Source organism: Tamandua tetradactyla, chromosome 16 (assembly GCF_023851605.1).
Source record: "Tamandua tetradactyla isolate mTamTet1 chromosome 16, mTamTet1.pri, whole genome shotgun sequence".
Classification (NCBI taxonomy): domain Eukaryota; kingdom Metazoa; phylum Chordata; class Mammalia; order Pilosa; family Myrmecophagidae; genus Tamandua; species Tamandua tetradactyla.
In genome coordinates this window covers 22,748,868-22,756,243 of record NC_135342.1, presented here as the reverse complement: position 1 = coordinate 22,756,243, position 7,376 = coordinate 22,748,868, and positions in this window count along the sequence as shown.

The window sequence follows — 7,376 nt, the reverse complement described above, 5'->3', positions numbered from 1 at the left end:
AAAAAGAGCAAGAGAGAGAGAATCAGGAAGAACCCCTCCGGGGGTGGGGGGCAGTTTCAATGAGACGTAGATGGAGGCTGAGGATGTGACACAGCGGGCAAGGGAAAAACAAAGAAACCCAGATTCATTCTCACCCTTCCCCCCACCATCTCTCTATCCCCGCCCCCCATTCCCATATCTCTATCTCTACCTCTATCTCAAACCAAAGACTCAGAGAAAGAGAAATAAACAGACAGAGGCAAAGAAACAGAAAGAAGCAAGAGCAGAGAACAAGCCCAGGGCTGAATGAGATGAAGAGAGGATGATTTGGGGTCTGAGGGGTGTCCTTGACATGGAACCTGAATCATTTTATGCCTCGTCCGTGCCTCTCCCTTTGAGGCTAAGAAATGCTGTGATGCTGTCCAGGGCTGTCTTTATTTATTTGTCACATCTATGCCAGGCACAGAACTGTGTGCTTGACAAGCAGTATATCTTCTAATCCAATCACCTAGCTTATAAGGCAGGGTGTGTGGTCAGAATGTCTCAAGTCAACTTAAAGCAAATGTTCTGACAGCCTGGAGCTGCTGGCTGGACTTTAGGCTGGGAGGGGAGAAGGAGTTGTGAAACTCGGTGAAATGATATGGACCACTGAGTAATAACTTGCCTATCAGGAGAAAAGACATTCAGTTGTTTGGAGTGCTTGGCAGTAATATTTCCACTGGCATCTGATTTGATGCATCAATCCATGTATTATTATATTTGGGCAAAAGTTTGTATTTCAGAAACACCTAGATGTCCCCTAATATCTGTCTTTTTCCCTTTTTCCAATGTAATGAAACTCTATCCAGACACATGGCTAGCCAAAATAAAGACTACATTTCCCAGATTCCCTTGCAGCTGGGTGAGGCCTCATGGCCAAGTTCTGGCCAGTAGGATGTGAGCAGAAGTGGTGAATGCAACTTTTACATTGGGCGCTCTTAAAGGAAAGTGGTTTTCCTCTTGAGTATTTCCAGTTCCTGTAGGTGGAACGGGGAGGTGGTAGCACCCTAAGGAAGATAGAGTAACAATACGGAAGGAGCCTGGGACTTTGACACCATTCAGCTCCCTGAATAACTGGATTTCTTACACTGAACTTTTAAGTAAAGAAAATTAAACTTCCATCTTATTTCTGCCCCTTTAAACTGTTATTTTGGATCTTTGTTACAACAGATAACCTATATTCTAGCAAAGACAACTTCTAATAAAGTACGCTTGAAAATCAGTGGATCAGATAAATGTCCCTCAAATTTCATCCATTTGTCTACTATTTTTTTCCATGTCTGAATATTACCAATATATTTATTTAATGTGTTTGTTTAACTTGATTCTCCTTGTAAGAACTTAAGATTTAAAATGGACTCTCTATATCTCTCCCTTTAATAGGAAATTAGTTATCCTCTGTCATATTTAGGAAATACCTGCATATTAGTTGTTTAATAACTGCATAACAAAACACCTCAACATAATGGGAGCTCCTCAAAATTAAACACTTTTGTGCATCAAAGAACTTCATCAAGAAAGTAGAAAGACAGCCTACACAATGGGAGACAATATTTGGAAACGACATATCAGATAAAGGTCTAGTATCCAGAATTTATAAAGAGATTGTTCAACTCAACAACAAAAAGACAGCCAACCCAATTACAAAATGGGAAAAAGACTTAAACAGACACCTACCAGAAGAAGAAATACGGATGGCCAAGAGGCACATGAAGAGATGCTCAATGTCCCTGGCCATTAGAGAAATGAAAATCAAAACCACAATGAGATATCATCTCACACCCACCAGAATGGCCATTATCAACAAAACAGAAAATGACAAGTGCTGGAGAGGATGCGGAGAAAGAGGCACACTTATCCACTGTTGGTGGGAATGTCAAAGGGTGCAACCACTGTGGAAGGCAGTTTGGCGGTTCCTCAAAAAGCTGAATATAGAATTGCCATACGACCCAGCAATACCATTGCTAGGTATCTACTCAAAGGACTTAAGGGCAAAGACACAAACGGACATTTGCACACCAATGTTTATAGCAGCGTTATTTACAATTGCAAAGAGATGGAAACAGCCAAAATCTCCATCAACGGAAGAGTGGCTAAACAAACTGTGGTATATACATGCGATGGAATATTATGCAGCTTTAAGACAAGATAAACTTATGAACCATGTAATAACATGGATGGACCTAGAGAATATTATGCTGAGTGAATCCAGCCAAAAACTAAAGGACAAATACTGTATGGTCCCACTGATGTGAACGGACATTCGAGAATAAACTTGAAATATGTCATTGGTAACAGAGTTCAGCAGGAGTTAGAAACAGGGTAAGACAATGGGTAATTGAAGCTGAAGGGATACAGACTGTGCAACAGGACTAGATACAAAAACTCAAAAATGGACAGCACAATAATACCTAATTGTAAAGTAATCATGTTAAAATACTGAATGAAGCTGCATCTGAGCTATAGGGTTTTTTTTGTTTTTGTTTGCTTGTTGGTTTGTTTGTTGTTGTTTTTTACTATTATTACTACTTTTATTTCTTTTCTTTATATTAACATTTTATATCTTTTTCTGTTGTGTTGCTAGTTCCTCTAAACCGATGCAAATGTACTAAGAAACAATGATCATGCATCTATGTGATGATGTTAAGAATTACTGAGTGCATATGTAGAATGGTATGATTTCTAAATGTTGTGTTAATTTCTTTTTTTTTTTCTTTCCGTTAATAAAAAAATAAAAAAATAAAAAAAATAAAAAAATAAAAATAACCACCTCAACACTTAGAGGCTTAAATGACAATAATGATCCATTCATGCTCACAGTTTCTATGTGGCAAGATAGTTTAAAGCCATAATCTTTTGTGCCCATTGGTGAGTCTTCCTGATTCTTATGGCTACCGCCAACCTCTTATCCATGTCTCCTCTCATTCTCAGATTCCAGCTCTGGGTATCGGCCTGGAACCACAGCATGTCAGAACGTGAAGGGGCTTGAGACATTTCTTTAGTTCATAGTACCTCAAAAGATATGAAATGCATAATTTGACGCAATCCCAGCACAGAGTATAGAGAAACAGTTATGAGGTACTGCGTGATTCCTTGGAGGGATGAAGTATGCATGGATTTGGACATTGCCAGTGTGATGATAAAAATGTTTAACAACTGGTGCAGCACAGCTGAACACTCATTGGAGACCGAGCAGGGTCCTAGAAGTCCCTGTAGTTGTTGCACTATGGTGATATTGATGGAAGGTAATCCTGGAGAAGAAGCTGAGTTAGTTAGTAACCACCCATTGTCAAAGGATGCCTCCAATAACCTGTAAGACCACACCTGTATGTGTGCTGGCATCTAGCCCTTGCCATTGTCCACAAGCAGCTCTTTCCTCCCCTGAGCTCTTAGTAGAGTTTGTTGCAGGATTTATAGATTAAGGGAGTGATATGCTGGAGCTGGTGTAAGAACTGATTATTAAATTTTCAGGAATTTTGTGATCTGGTTGTTAAACACAGCTATTGTTAAAATTTAAATTATACAAAAACAAATAATAAATACATTGCATTAAAAACTAAAAGTAATAAACACTCAAAGCTCATCACTCCCTAACTAGTTTACACATTCTACTATTACCTATGCTTTTGAGGTTATTTATGTCTATTTGTATTTGTATAGTGGAAATATGTCTCTTTCTACATTCATGTTCAGCAATTATCACCTTGATTGGTCACTTGAAATCAGCCTTGGTGGATGTATTTATGCCACAGAAGTCTGCAAATGTTATAGGTTAATGCCTTTCCCCAACCCCTCCCTAAGAGCTGGTTGTTAAACATTTACCAGCACATCAGTGGGGGTGCATTTTCCAAAGCTGGAGACCTGGGTTTGCAATGGATGCAAGCCAGGGGTCCAAGGGATTGGTGGGAAGTTCCCCAGGTGCTGTGATTGTGGTTATATTCAGATGTACATTCAAGATGTGCTTACCACCTTCTGACTGCTGTAATGCATCTGTCCTGTGGTTTCATGCCTTTGCTTCAGGCACCATAGAGGGAGCCAGAGGAGGAAGTGGGGGGATTCTGAGACCTGGTGATTGCAAGGGCTCCCAAGACCACCGAGATTCTTCAGATGCCATGGAATCTCCTTGGCCTGGGCTGTGATGTCCCAAGCATCTCCCTGGACTCAGTTGAGCCTAGATCATCCCTTCTGGGCAGTTTTGCTCTGTAGCCTGAGTGATGTAAAGGGTAAAGTTACTAAATCTGAAACAGCTGAGACTAGGTAAAACAGGGTAGGCATGATACAGCTGGGCGCTTAAACAGTAGCACACAAATAAATGTGCTTAACAGGTGCAGCTTATTGCCCCTGTGCGAGTCATAGCCCCAGACCAGGCTCCAAGGATGCTTGCACCACTTTTATGTTCCAGCACATCACTTGAGGTCCCACGTGTCCATATTTGCAAGAATCTAGTATTTTCCTCTCTCCTCCAAACTGCCCAGGAATCTAGGGGCTTTCTCTATCCAAAGGCATCAGTTTGGATTCCAGGAACCAGGCAGAGAGAGAACAAGGGAGTGGCACCGGTCCACATCTGTCTTCACTCCCAGGTGGCACGTGAATTGGGTACTGCCCGCCCACCCTACTGCCATGGCATTACCCTCTTTTGTTGCCAGCATGACACAGACAACACATTCATGGGTCTTAACCAACAGGAGATCAACCATGGGCCAGTCCACAGAGGTGTAGGCAGAGTTAAGGGAATCATTGAGGAGTGACGAGGCATCCAGCCAGTAGCAAGGATGGGAAGCTGTGACCTCCTCTAAGCCTGAAGGGACAAGGGAAGAGAGAGCTGTTACTGGAACCATGGAGAAGAAGCCTCGGACCTGTAGCAGGACAACAATTTAGCCACTGCCCAAACCATGGTGAGGCAGGGAAGGACCTCTCTCTCCTTCTGGGGGTTCCCATTAGCTGAACCCAACTGGCAACCAAAAGTCCAGGGATGCTGCAGTTCATAGACGTCAGCAGCCCCTGCCCCCATGCCTTGGGGCACAGAGCTGGGCAGAGAATGGGACTAGGAGAGGGGCCCAGAGGATGTCTACCGCACTCATTCAGATGTCTGTATAGATACTTGTGGGACCACACCTGGTTGTCATGACCCCCAGAAGAGTTCTCAGATCAGAAACCAGGTAGATAAAAGCACAACATAGGAATAAAAGCCAATTATGCAAGGTGGCAGAGTAGAAAGACAGAGGGCACCCAAGTTCTTATGTATTCATGGAGTCCTGGAGTGCCCACCTTCAGGATTCCTTTACACAGGAGACAAATGTTTATCACAGGCAAGCTGTTCTTAGTTTGGGGTCTTCCATTACATTCAGCCAAACCTAATCCTAACTTATATACCCAATTTCTTTCTAATGTATTGTTTTTCTTGCTTACATTAGCTCACTGCAGCCTTCTGTCCCTTGAAATCCAAAGAACATTGACAAATACAACCTACAACATGGTAATAGGAGCTAATATCATCCAACAGTTATTAGTACTTACTACCTGCCAAGAACTCTTCTAAGTACCATACAAATAGTAACTAATTTAATTCTTGGAGCAATTCTATGAGGTAAGTTCCATTTTTAGCCTCATTTCACGGGGGTGGGGGGTGGGGGGGTGGTAGTTAGATTCAGGTGTCAATTTGGCTGGGTGAAGGAGCCTAGTTCTATTACTGTGGGCATGAGCCAATGGCATGAGAACCTTATCTGCTGCTGATTACATCTGCAGTCGGCTAGGAGGTGTGCCTGCTACAATGAATGATGTTTGATTGAATTGGCTGGTGCTTAAATGAGAGAGCTCAGTGTGGCACAGCCAAAGCAGTTCAGCATACCGCATCTCAGCACTTGCAGCTCAGCCCAGGCCCTTGAAGATGAGGAAAGGAATAACCCCAGGGAAAGTTGTTGGAGCCCAGAGGCCTAGAGGGAAGGCCAGCAGAGATTGCCCTGTGCCTTCCCACGTAAGAAAGAACCTCAATTGAAAGTTAATTGCCTTTCCTCTGAAGAACTATACGTTAACTAAACAAATCCCGTTTTATTGAAAGTCAGTCCATCTCTGGTGTGTTGCATTCCAGCAGCTAGCAAACTAGAACAGGGGGTAAACCAAGGCACAGAAAGGTTGAGCAATTTGTCCAAAGTCACACAGCTCAGAAGTGGCAAAGGTGGGAATTTGGCAGGCAGTTTGGCTCTAACACATAATACAAAATTAACTGTTTAGGGTGGTGTGATGGTGGTTCAGTGGCAGAATTCTCACCTGTCATGCTGGAGACCTGGGTTCAATTTCTGGTGCCGGTGTTCTAGTTTGCTCGCTGCCGGAATGCAACACACCAGAGATGGATTGGCTTTTAATAAAAGGGGATTTATTTTGTTAGTTCTTCAGAGGAAAGGCAGCTAACTTTCCACTGAGGTTCTTTCTTATGTGGAAGGCACAGGATGGTCTCTGCAGGTCTTCTCTCCAGGCCCCTGGGTTCCAACAACTTTCCCCAGGGTGACTTCTTTCTGCATCTCCAAAGGCCTGGGCTGAGCTGCGAGTGCTGAGATGAGGAATGCCAAGCTGCTTAGGCTGTGCTATGTTGCGCTCTCTCATTTAAGCACCAGCCAATTAAGTCAAACGTCACTCATTGCAGCATACACGCCCCTTAGCCAACTGCAGATGTAATTAGCAACAGATGAGGTTCACATACCATTGCCTTATGTCTGCAGCAACAGAACTAGGTATGCTCACCTGGCCAAGTTGACAGGTGAATCTAACAAACACAGCTGGTTATGCCAAAAGAAAAAAAAAATTAACTGTTTGAAGTGACAATTCTAAACATTTAGTACATTCACAATATTGTGCAACCACCACTTCTATTTAGTTTCAAAACATTTTCATCCATCCCCCAAAGAGAACATATCCTTTAAGCAGTTACTCCACATTTCCTTCTTCCCTAGTCCCTGAACCAACTCAAAATGGATCAAAGACCTAAACATCAGAGCTAAAATAATAAAAATTTTTAAAGAAAATGTAGAGAAATAGCTTATGAATCTTGTGATGGGAGGTGATTTCCTAAACCTTACACCCAAAGCATGGACAATTAAAAAAGAAATGGAAACTCCTCAAAATTAAACACTTTGGGGCATCAAAGAACTTGGTCAGAAAAGTAAAAAAGCAGTCTATGCAATGGAAGACAATATTTAGAAACCACATGTCAGATAAAGGTTTAATATGCAGAATAGATTCTACAACTTAACAATAAAAAGACAAACAAACCAATTAAAAAATGGGTGAAAAACATGAACAGACACTTTTCAGAAGAAGAAATACAAATGACTAAAGGCATATGAAAAGATGCCCAACTTCAC